The following is an 11,522-nucleotide window of genomic DNA, read 5'->3' as shown; positions in this document are numbered from 1 at the left end:
GGGAGGGAGGGAGGTTAGCTGGGGAGGGAGGGAGGTTAGCTGGGGAGAGAGGGAGGTTAGCTGGGGGGGAGGGAGGTTAGCTGGGGGGTGGGAGGTTAGCTGGGGAGGGAGAGAGAGGGGGAGGCAGGAGGAAGGGAGAGAGAGAGAAAAGCAGAGGGAGAAGGAGAGGGAGAGGGAGAGGGAAGAGGAAAAAGAAGAGGCAGAAGATGAGGGAGAGCAGCACTGAGCAAAGAAAGAAACAGAAGGACAAAGACGACTCCCAGAGGACTGCTGCGCTACTTAAACTCAGGAGAAAGAGGGGCCGGGAGACCAGGGAAGGAAATGGAGGCAGCAAACGCCACTGTGGGGAAGAGTCCGGCAGAAAGGGACCAGGCTTCCCTCTCCTCAGCAACAGCTAGAAGGGTTCATTGCTATTCTGACTAAAACAGCACTGCGAAAGCCTCAAGCACTGCGAAAGCCTCAAGCAGGTCAGCTTATTTCTAACAGAAGGTCTTTTCAAGGCAAGAGATAGGGGGAAGCAACTCTGGTCAGGAAGCAGTTAACGAAGCACCAGCTGCTGGGCAGGTCACCACAAACCACATCTGGAGACTCCAGGGCCAGACCATAGGCACTTCGTGAGTTTGGCAAAGATTAAAACTGAAGAATGATGAGACTGCCTAGGCCCAACCAGGTTCCTGAAATGATACTTTCTTCTGGGGTTTATTCAGTGTTCTGAAGTCTGGCTTCCTCCTTAGCCTTGATTCAAACAAGTGGTTGAAGTTCATCCAGTATACATTTTGGTACTGTGATAAACTATGAGCAGTTACCTGCTGATCTTTTTCACTGTTACAGGCGAGAAATCCAGGAAATTGAGAATGAGCTGGCAACCTTTCCTCCTTAGGAGCAAGCAAGCAAAACTACGATTAAGAAAGCCTTGCCCACCACATATATATGGTGACAGATAAAAATTAGACTATTGGTGGTGAGCATGATGCAGTCTATACAGAATACTGATAAGTAATAACGTACACCTGAAATCTCACACTGTTATAAACCAATATGACCTCAATAAAGTAATAATAATAAAAAAAGAAAGCCTTGGGGCCGGCCCAGTGGCTGAGTGGTTAAGTTCACATGCTCCGCTTCGGCAGCCCAGGGTTTCGCCGGTTTGGATCCTGGGCGCAGACATAGCACCGCTCATCAGGCCATGGTGAGGCGGCATCCCACATGCCACAACTAGAAGGACCCACAACTAAAATACACAACTATGTACTGGGGGAATTTGGCGAGAAAAAGCAGAAAAAAAAAAGATTGGCAATAGTTGTTAGCTCAGGTGCCAATCTTTAAAAAAAAAAAAACAAAAACAAAGAAAGACTTGCTCACGCCTGTACACTCTGGTCTAGTTCTCTAAGGAAAAAATATGAACATCCCTGCCTCCCCTTGAGTTACTGGTCTGCTTATCAGAGATTCTATTCATATTTCAAGGCCTTGTTCTAAGCTACCTCTCCCAAGGACGTTTCCTCGAGCTTTCTAATCAGGGCCCTGCACTCCCACAGCACCTATGTCTTCACAGTCTACTCTCTATGGAAAACTAGTTATGGGCAGCCTGCTTGTCCACGCTGGACTCCTAGACCCCTGTTGAGAGAGGAGCTGTATTTTCTTTTGAAATCCCTTTGGGACCCTGGAGTAAAGGGGCACTCAACTGCCATTTCTTAAGGGGCTGAATTTGGAGTTAGAACAATTAGAGGACAAATCTTTCAGATTTAAGTACTTGAAGTAGCCCTCATTAGTCAAGTTCTTTTTGCTATCACTTTTAAGACAAGGTGCAGCACCAAAGTGTGCCTAGAAGTTTAAGAAAACTGGCTTTCTACTACCGCTGTTCAAAGCAAAGGGTAGGTTTCAATTGTTCTCAGATCCTAACCTGAAAAACATATGGAATCCAAATGAAATCAGAAGAGCACATTTGTTGGTCTTACAATCATTCGCACATGCACCTCTCCCCAACCATAAACCCTGCAATGATGAAGACTGTGAGCTTTGAAAGGTTAGCTTCTCCTCTACAGCTCCAACTACACTCAGCTCAGAGAGAACAAAGTGAGCAGCCCCTAGTGCCAAGCTTTAGGATGAACAGATTATTAAGAACTGAACTGAGTACTAGCACCCTCCCATTAGACTGGCTAACATGTTTCTCAACCTTTTAAATCTATACTACCTTCTAGAGAAATATAAAATTATCATACCCTTCTAGGATATTAGGGTTTTTAGTAATCCAACATAAACTTATAAGACTCTATATTCCTTTCCAAATGAAACTAAATAGAGATTCTGATATATAGCCCATCGAGCTCCTCCATCCACAAAGCCAAACGCATCTCCCCACATTCAGTTCCACTGGATTATGGTTTTAAATTCTAGGGTACCCAGGAAACACACCTTACATCAACATCAGGGTTTTGCATTTCCTGTGAGAAAAGCTATCTAAAATCTCAGTCAAAAATCTCAAATCAATCCCACAGTTAGGAGAAACAAGATGTAAAAGCACTCTGCAGGATTATTTAAAAAGAAAATAAACACAAACCAAAAGCAAGGCCCAGAATTAACCCAACAGACGACGTGGTCTTGTAGGGCCCCAAACATAATACCCATCTAACTCTCCCCATCAGAAAGACTTTCTAGGAACTGGGTTTACTGGCTAAACTAGAAGTGAATATGGGGCAAACTTACAAACTTAGGCAAGAGAGATCTATAAAGGGTAGACACAAAGAAGTCTTTCTCCTCTCCCCTAAGATATGCTCTCCCTCCCTCCTTATCCACACAAAAATAACTGAAATTTAAAAAAATAAAGTTTTGATCAAAGAAAGAACACAGACTGCTTAGATGTCTCAAGCTGCAAGGAACCATTCGGCACAGATACATGTTGAGGACTTTCAATCTGCCTTCTAACAGAATCTGTGCAAAAGAAGTCCAAACTCCATCTGAGAAGAAAAAAATCTGTTAACTGTACGAACACTTCCATTTGTCTTAATTTTGTCACTTATCTTGCCATTGTTTTTCATGCTTCATCCCTGAAACAGAGGAAAAGTTACTCAGCAGCCGCAAGAACTCATCCTACTGCAGCAGGTTGGCAAGAGCATCAGCAGGAGGGAAAGCGCTGCAGCAGGTGAGCAGCGAAAGGGCCAGGGCCGCCCTAAGGCCAAGGCCACAGGGCAAGCATGACAAGCAGGGACAACCTCACATTACTTGTTGTCCAAATTCCTCCTCCAGGGTGGGTCAGAGTAGTCTTTTCTCCACCACTGGTCAAGGCAGGACACATGTTTTCAAAGACTCCATATACTTGGTTTTGAAATGTCCTTGGTTTAACCCTAAACCTACTGAGTGTGAAGGCCCTATGGGTGCTTGCCCATTACATCTCATATCAGGTCAGGCTGTCCCCGAAGCTATTAGCAGGAGGGAAGTACAGGACTTCAGAACACTGAGGAAATCTGTTTTTTAAAATGGGCATAAAAACAGGGAGGGAGGAAGGCAGGAGGCAGGAATCTGTGATACGTGAAGCAAGCGCAGACCGAACCAGTCCAGAGCCCAAGTACTTAGCCAGGTTAAATCACGGTTGTGAAGCTTTCTTGCATCTGAGTTACGGAAGAAAAGTAATGCTGACCACTCCCATTCCTCCCATCAACTTTTGATCTACGGCAGCAGGAGGACACACCCCCTGCCACCCTACAAGTCTCCATGTAAGCGTGATATTCCCCATCCTTCGGTGTCCACCCTTAACCCGAGGCTCCGGGAACGCCCTGGCAGCCCAGCTCCTTTCTCGTCCTTTCCTGATGCACCCCCCACTCCAATCCCCTCCCGGTGGCAACAGCCACCTCCCTAGCACCTCCAGCTCCTGGCCGACTATGTCATTAGAACCCTAGCTCTCAACGCCCTTTCGCCTTCTCCCCTCCGTGACTGGCCTGCCCACACAGTGTCCTCGGGCCCTCCTCACACCCGCCGCTGTCGGCCCCAGGTCCCTGGCAGGGGAGGCCCCGCATGGCGCCGGCTCTCGGCGCCCCATGCTCCCAAGCCAGGTCTATGCCTCCGCCCTGACCCGGACGGAGCCGGGGCTTCTCCGGGCCTGGTCAAGGTGACCGCCTCCGCCCGGCCTCCACCCCGCCCGCGACGCCTCGGCAGCCCAGTTCCCCACCTCCGCGCAGGGCACTCACCCAAACGTGACCGTGCGGTGACCAGGAAAGGGGAGCGAGCCGCGAAGAGGCAGTACGCGGAGCCCCACCTCCGCCAACAGCTTTATAGCCGCCGACGCACCCGACTCCGGCACAGCCGGGAGTCGGCGGGAGGCGGGACAGTGGCTCCAGCAGCCAATCGCGGCAGGCAGAATAGCCCGGCAGAGCCCGCCCCCCAGCCCGGCTTCTACCAATCCGAAGCAAAGTAGAGGCGGGCACTCGCGAGGGCTGTCCCTCGTGGCTGGAAGGGCGGGGGAAGGGGCGGGGATAAAGTCGGAGGGCCAAGGTAGTGGGGTGAGAGAGTGACGTGGGGTGGCCCGAGAGCCGGCGTGCCAATGACAGAGCGGCGAGAGACGACGGGAGCCAACGGGAACGGAGTGAGAGATTCTCCGACCAATTGGAACCCAGTGAGTGGAGATGGGGGCCAATGAGGCCTCCGCGTCCCACCGCTGGGGAGAGATGGTCAAGTGTGGGAGGCAAGTTGGTCCCTGCTGGAGAGGCGGTCAGGTTGCCCAGCAACCAGGAGCTGGGCTTCACCTGTGAGATTTCTGAAATACTTGATTTGAATTCAATCTCAACGTTTTCTGGTTTCCAGAGCAGCCAAGTGCGCCTGCATTACAAGTTGGAGCAGAATACGTGACCCAGAATTTGTAAATTTGCAAATATTATAAATATCCGATTTGTAAATACGCAATATTGTCATCTCTATTCAAAACTATCTTTTTAAGAGACTGTTATTGAGACAATTCTTCCTAACTAAACCTAAAACTAGGTAGTTGGGGGTTAGACACCAGTGAGGTGGGGAAGGGGCCTTGCCTGAGCAGGGAAGTCGATCCTGAGTCTAGGATTTTTGCTAGTCCACGTGCTCTGAGAGAAAGGGCTCCATCTGGCCGTTCCCCACTGTGTCTTCTGACCTTGATATGTGGTAGGTGCCAAATATAAGACTGTTGAAAGAAGAAAGGGGCCCTGTAATTCTCAGTATAGGGAATCCACAGGATAAGGATTGCCAGCCACCCCAGAAAATAGAAATTCAAGCTCGAAGAAATCACTAAAATACTATTTGGGAGAATCCAAAGGAGGACAATTATGGCCTTATATTAGACTGTGCCGCCTCTCCTCCTCAGATAGAGAAACCATAATACTTAGCTTTGGTGGGGGACCAGAAGTTCAGAGTTATTTGTATCTCCCTGCCTCTAAGTTTCCTTACAACCCAGGAACTCTGGTGAGAAGGGTTCACTGATGATTCTGTGCATCTCACAACTACTGTTACATGAAATTTATTATCCACTCTAGATACTAACCTAGTAAGAGACATTCTCAGCAGCAAAGTGGCAAAATATATTGGCAATGGAACCACCGCGAAGTAGTGGTATTAGTTGGGGGACAGGAACACTCAGTAATGGTAATCGCTCCACGATATTGCCCATGACATTCATTCTGTTCCAGAATCAATGTCGTTTCATACATTCATAAAGTAACTAGGTGATAAAGAGAAAGAGAAATTGCCTGATTGTAATCAACAGCAATTTTGAGGGGCAAATTAAACATTCTTGGTATGTTAGAATGCATCAAAAGTCAGTAAGGACAAACACAAGAAGACACAGCTTTGTCCTTAGAAGGGGATAGCAAATAGTTCCAACTCCAGGAGCATACAATAGCAAATGATTAGCCAGGTGGTAGAGAGGGTGATCATCTTGTACAACAGGAAATTCCCACAAGGCACAGACTGGTTTTTGATCAAGTTAATCTTCAATTCAGCAAAGTGAGCATGGTTATTGATTATTGGGAAGCCAAGCAGTGGACAACGAAATGGGTTGATAATTAGATATAGAACATCTCAATTGAATTTTAAAAAACAAACCTCTGAGATTCTGTGAAATATAATAGTAGATTATACCAGGCTATACAAATATTTGCTATAGCCCATGCAATTGAGGACAAAGTATACATGTATTTATTTTTGAAAAGACTGCAAGTTTTTTTGAGCTACAGTTTGGCACAAGCATAACAAATGTGCTTTTTTTTTTTTAAAGATTTTTTAAATTTTTTTTTCCTTTTTCTCCCCAAAGCCCCCCGCCGTTACATAGTTGTATATTCTTCGTTGTGGGTCCACCTAGTTGTGGCATGTGGGATGCTGCCTCAGCGTGGTTTGATGAGCAGTGCCATGTCCGCACTCAGGATTCGAACCAACGAAACAGTGGGCCGCCTGCAGCGGAGCATGCGAACTTAACCACTCAGCCACGGGGCCAGCCCCAACAAATGTGCATTTTTAAGACATGTTAAAATATATGTTTTGTTATATTGTTTCTTAATCTAATGCTAAGTAGTATTGGTCAAGCTCTGTAGATGCTGTATGCCAAAAGTAAAGTATAATTTATTTTTCTGCCCTACATTGAAAGGAACAAAAGTTTTTTAAGAGGCAGGAAGATGTACTGATAGCATTTAGTATTATGAATTCCGTGAACAAACATTTACTTTTTACCTTTTCCATGACAGAGGTTGTGCCAGACCTGTGCTGTCCAATAGGGCAAGCCCTAGCTAGATGTGGCTGTTGAACACTTGAAACGTGGCTGGTCCAAAATGAGATGTGCCATAAGTGCAACATACGCTCCAGATTCTAAAGATTTAGTACAAAAAAAGGAAACAATAATTTTTATATTGATTACATGTCATAACGATAATATTTTTGTTATATTGGGTTAAGTAAAATATATTATTATAATTAATTTCACCTGTTTCTTTTTAGTTTTTAATGTGGCTGCTAGAAAATGTCAAAGTACATATGCAGCTCCCATTTGTGGCCCCCATTTGTGCTAGACAGTAGGAAGACACAATCGAAAGATAGACTCTGTCCTTAAAGAGCTCGTAATCTAAAGAGTGAAGGAGAAAAAAACAAATATGCAGAGAGCTGAGTTTCTAGGCTGTATCTCACTAGATAAAGAATAGGAGAGGGTAGGGTAGGAGGAAACTTCAGATTTGTCAGTTAAAGCTTTAAACAGCTTTATTTTGCCTAAATGTCCCATCAATTCAAAGTTTAATTCCCCATCAGGGCTATTTCTCTTCTAGTCCAAGATGGCATCTGGATTTTATGGAGTTTACTGAGTTGTTGCATCGGAGGAGGTGGCTCAGCCCAACTTGTGGATTCTTGTACTGGCCTCCTTTTGCTGGCCAGGACCTGGCCTTGTCTCTCTCTGGTGCTGCAGAATCCTAAGGTTCACCACAGCTCTCATTTGATAGCCTATCCCCTAGTCTGCTTCAGCAGCCCTATAGCAGCCCTCAACTATAGGCTCACTCAGCCCCTTTCACAGGAGTTTTGAGGGATTTTCTAAACCCCTCAACCCTGCCAACCAGAGTTTCAGCTGTTTTCTTTCTTCTGCATGACATGAGGAGCTTCTGTAATGCTTCCACACAACTCAGGAGCTGAAGGAGGCTCAGGGCCCTGTCCCTACCCGACTGCATGATGACACTAGTTCTACTCTACTGTTATACTCCAAGTAGGCTTGTGGTTCAGGAGATAGTCTCCTCTCTCTAGAACTATCCGCCCTCCCACCCAAGAGTTCTTAATGGGAACTTGATTGAAAACCCCACTGATTTAGCACTCCCAACCCAACAATCCAGTATTGGTTCCAAAACTACTCCCCTCTAGAATTTTACCTCTTGCCCTTCCTCTTTCCCATCTGGTTCTAAAAGAGTTACTACTATGGGAGGATGCATGAAAGGTATTTTCTTTTAAGTTTATAGTAGTTTATTACCATTATCTGCTATAATCCACCTGGGTTTTTTTTTATTTTATTATTTTATTGAGGTCATAATAGTTTACAACATTGTGAAATTTCACTTGTACGTTATTATTTATCAGTCACCATATGTATGTGCCCCTTTACCCCTTATGCCCACCCTCCCAACCCCCTTCCCTTCTGGTAAACACTTATCCGTTCTCTTTGTCCATGTGTTTGTGTATCTTACACATATGAGTGCAATCCTGTGGTGTTTGTCTTTCTCTGTCTGGCTTATCTCGCTTAACATAGTACCCTCAAGGTCTATCCATGTTGTTGCAAATGGGACAATTTTGTCTTTTTTTGTGGCTGAGTAGTATTCCTTTGTATGTGTGTGTGTATACATATGTGTGTGTGTGTGTGTGTGTGTGTGTATGTGTATATATATATATATATATATATATGTATGTATATATATATACAGCACATCTTCTTTATCCATTCATCAGTTGATGGGCACTTGGGTTCCTTCCATGTCTTGGCTGTTGTGAATAGTGCTGCAGTGAACGTAGGGGTGCATAAGTCTCTTGAATTGTTGATTTCAAGTTCTTTGGATAAATAACGCAGTAGTGGGATAGCTGGGTCATATGGTGTCTCTATTTTTAACTTTTTGATTCCAATCGGCTCTTGCTCTCTGGTTTCCTGGGGCCTTGGCTTGATGGGGTCCCCCCATGTGAAAGCTTTCCCTGTTAGATGGTTTCTGATCTGTGGGAGTCCTGGACCATCCCCCAGACATCCGGCCCCTCCTCTTCTCCTTCCCTCAGGGATCCTCCCTGGACAGCGATCCCAGTCTCTAGGGAAGGGAGCAAAGTTTTCTCTTACCCCGATCCAGCTCCTCTGAGGAGGGCTGCAGCCTCTCCGCCTTCCGTCGTTTGGCTGCTGTGGGTCTTTGATGATTTCTGTGCTATTAGGATTTTTTTGTTGGAATGCAGTTGCTCCTTTTGGTTGTAATTTGGAGAGGAGGGAGTCTCGGGCGAGCTCACTCTGCCATGACACTGACATCCTTATTTTTAACTTTTTGAGAACTCTCCATACTGTTTTCCATAGTGGCAGCATTAGTTTGCATTCCCACCAGCAGGGTATGAGGGTTCCTTTTTCTCCACATCCTCTCCAACATTTGTTATTTTTTGTCTTGGTGATTATAGCCATTCTTATGGGTGTGAGGTGATATCTCATTGTAGTTTTGATTCGCACTTCCCTAATGATTAGTGATGTTGAACATCTTTTCACGTCCCTGTTGGCCATCTGTATATCTTCTTTGGAAAAATGTCTGTTCATATCCTCTGCCCGTTTTTTTGATTGGGTTTTTTGTTTTTTTGTTGTTGAGTTGCATGAGTTCTTTATATATTTTGGAGATTAACCCCTTGTTGGATATATGATTTGCAAATAGTTTCTCCCAGTTGATGGGTTGTCTTTTTGTTTTGGTCCTGGTTTCCTTAGCCTTGCAGAAGCTCTTTAGTCCAATGAACTCCCACTTGTTTATTTTTTATTTTGTTTCCCTTGCCTGAGTAGACATGGTATTTGAAAAGATGTTTCTAAGACTGATGTCAAAGAGTGTACTGCCTATATTTTCTTCTAGGAGTTTTATGGTTTCACATCTTGCCTTAAAGTCGTTAATCCATTTTGAGTTAATTTTGGTGTGTGGTGCAAGATAATGTTCTACTTTCATTCTTTTGCATGTGGCTGTCCAGTTTTCCCAACACCATTTATTGAAGAGACTTTCCTTTTTCCATTGTATGCTCTTGGTTCCTTTGTTGAAGATTAGCTGTCTGTAGATGTGTGGTTTTATTTCTGGGCTTTCAATTCAGTTCCATTGATCCATGTGTCTGTTTTTGTATCAGTACCATGCTGTTTCAATTACTATAACTTTGTAGTATATTTTGAAGTCAGGGATTGTGATGCCTCCAGCTTTGTTCTTTTTTCTCAGGATTGCTTTAGCTATTGGAGTCTTTTTTTTTTTTTTTTTTGAGGAAGATTAGCCCTGAGCTAACTGCTGCTAATCCTCCTCTTTTCACTGAGGAAGACTGGCCCTGAGCTAACATCCATGCCCATCTTCCTCCACTTTATATGTGGGACACCTACCACAGCATGGTGTGCCAAGTGGTGCCATGTCTGCACCCGGGATCTGAACTGGCAAACCCTAGGCCACTGAAGCAGAATGTGTGAACTTAACCACTGCCCCACCAGGCTGGCCCCAATATTCAGAGTCTTTTGATGCCCTGTATGAATTTTAGGTTCTTTGTTCTATTTCCATGAAGAATGTCATTGGGATTCTGACTGGGATTGCACTGAATCTGTAGATTGCTTAAGGTAATATGGACATTTTAACTATATTTATTCTTCCAATCCATGTGCATGGAATATCTTTCCATTTCTTTATGTCATCATCGATTTTTTTCAATAATGTCTTATAGTTTTCATTATATAGGTCTTTCACCTCCTTGGTTAAATTTGTTCCTAGATATTTTGTTCTTTTTGTTACAATTGTAAATGGGATTGTATGAAAGGTTTTCTCTTTTTGCTGAGGAAGATTCACCCTGAGCTAACATCTGTGCCAATCTTCCTCTACTTTGTATGTAGGTCACTGCCATAGCATGGCCGCCAATGAGTGGGATAGGTCCTCACCTGGGAACCAAACATGGACTGCCAAAGCGGAGTGTGCTGAACTTAACCACTAGGCAACAGGGCCAGCCCTGAAAGGTATTTTTTAAATAGCACAATTAACAATTACAATATAGTTCCAGTGCTACACCAAGAAGCATGCCCAAAGGACAATGGAGGTTCAAGGGAGGACTAATCCATCCTGGTGGTTAGGAAGACTTTCCAGAGCAGGCGATAGTCGTTCATGTATCACATTCAGAAACGTTTATTGAGCATGATTGTGTGCCAGGTGCTGTCCTAGGCTCAGGGGTTCTATGTGGTACACAAACACAATTTCTGATCCAGTCAAGCTTAGTGGAGGAAAACGAAACATTATGTAAGAAAAATAGTAAGTTGAGGTATCTTCAGACAGTGATAATACTATGAAGAAAATAATGCAGAGTAATGAAAATGACTACGGGGTGGATACATGCACAAGGTGGTTAGGAAGGATCCCTCTGAAATAGTGACAGTTGAAGGATGAGAAGGAGCCAGTCTATGAAGCTCTGGGGGCAGAACAATGCAAGGGGTGGGACGAGGAGGGCCAAAGGCTTGCCTGTTTTAAGAACAGGAAACAAAAGGCCCATGTGTCTGAGCTGAGTTTTGAAGGAGTTATGTGGGTTGTGGACCAAGGGGCAGGAAGAAGACAAAGGGAAGGAGTAGTCATTTCAGGGAAAGGGATCCATTAACTGTACGATGTGGGAACTGCAACTTTAATCAAGAGTAATAAATAAGTCAAAGATCCGGTAAATAGCAGTGAAATCTCCCTTGTGCTGGGTTTTTCAGGTAAAAAGACTGTTGATGGAGCAGGCTGCAACATTTTCTCTGTACATTGGGAGGGAAAGGAATGAGTTCAATGGAATATCCTTCCCACACTGTGACCCTGAGAGTAATCTACTACTCATTT

The 11,522-nt window shown here is 44.7% G+C and overlaps 1 protein-coding gene across 5 annotated transcripts in view; it reads right to left on the bottom strand.

Annotated features, from left to right (window-relative positions):
- Positions 1 to 4,307, bottom strand: part of HMGCS1 (3-hydroxy-3-methylglutaryl-CoA synthase 1) — a 21,624-nt gene extending 17,317 nt beyond the window's left edge. For 2 of the 5 annotated variants that reach the window (XM_046671424.1, XM_046671420.1), the window contains exon 1: positions 4,182 to 4,307. The gene's annotated coding sequence lies outside the window, so the exon portion shown is untranslated. Of the gene's footprint in view, positions 1 to 806; positions 876 to 4,181 lie in introns of all 5 variants that reach the window. The other 3 variants (XM_046671422.1, XM_046671421.1, XM_046671425.1) reach the window with 3 other exon arrangements.
- Positions 4,308 to 11,522: the final 7,215 nt, after the last annotated feature.

This window comes from Equus quagga, chromosome 9 (assembly GCF_021613505.1).
Source record: "Equus quagga isolate Etosha38 chromosome 9, UCLA_HA_Equagga_1.0, whole genome shotgun sequence".
Taxonomy (NCBI): Eukaryota; Metazoa; Chordata; class Mammalia; order Perissodactyla; family Equidae; genus Equus; species Equus quagga.
Note: the sequence above shows the minus strand (reverse complement) of the source record. Positions and strands in the feature narration are given on the sequence as shown.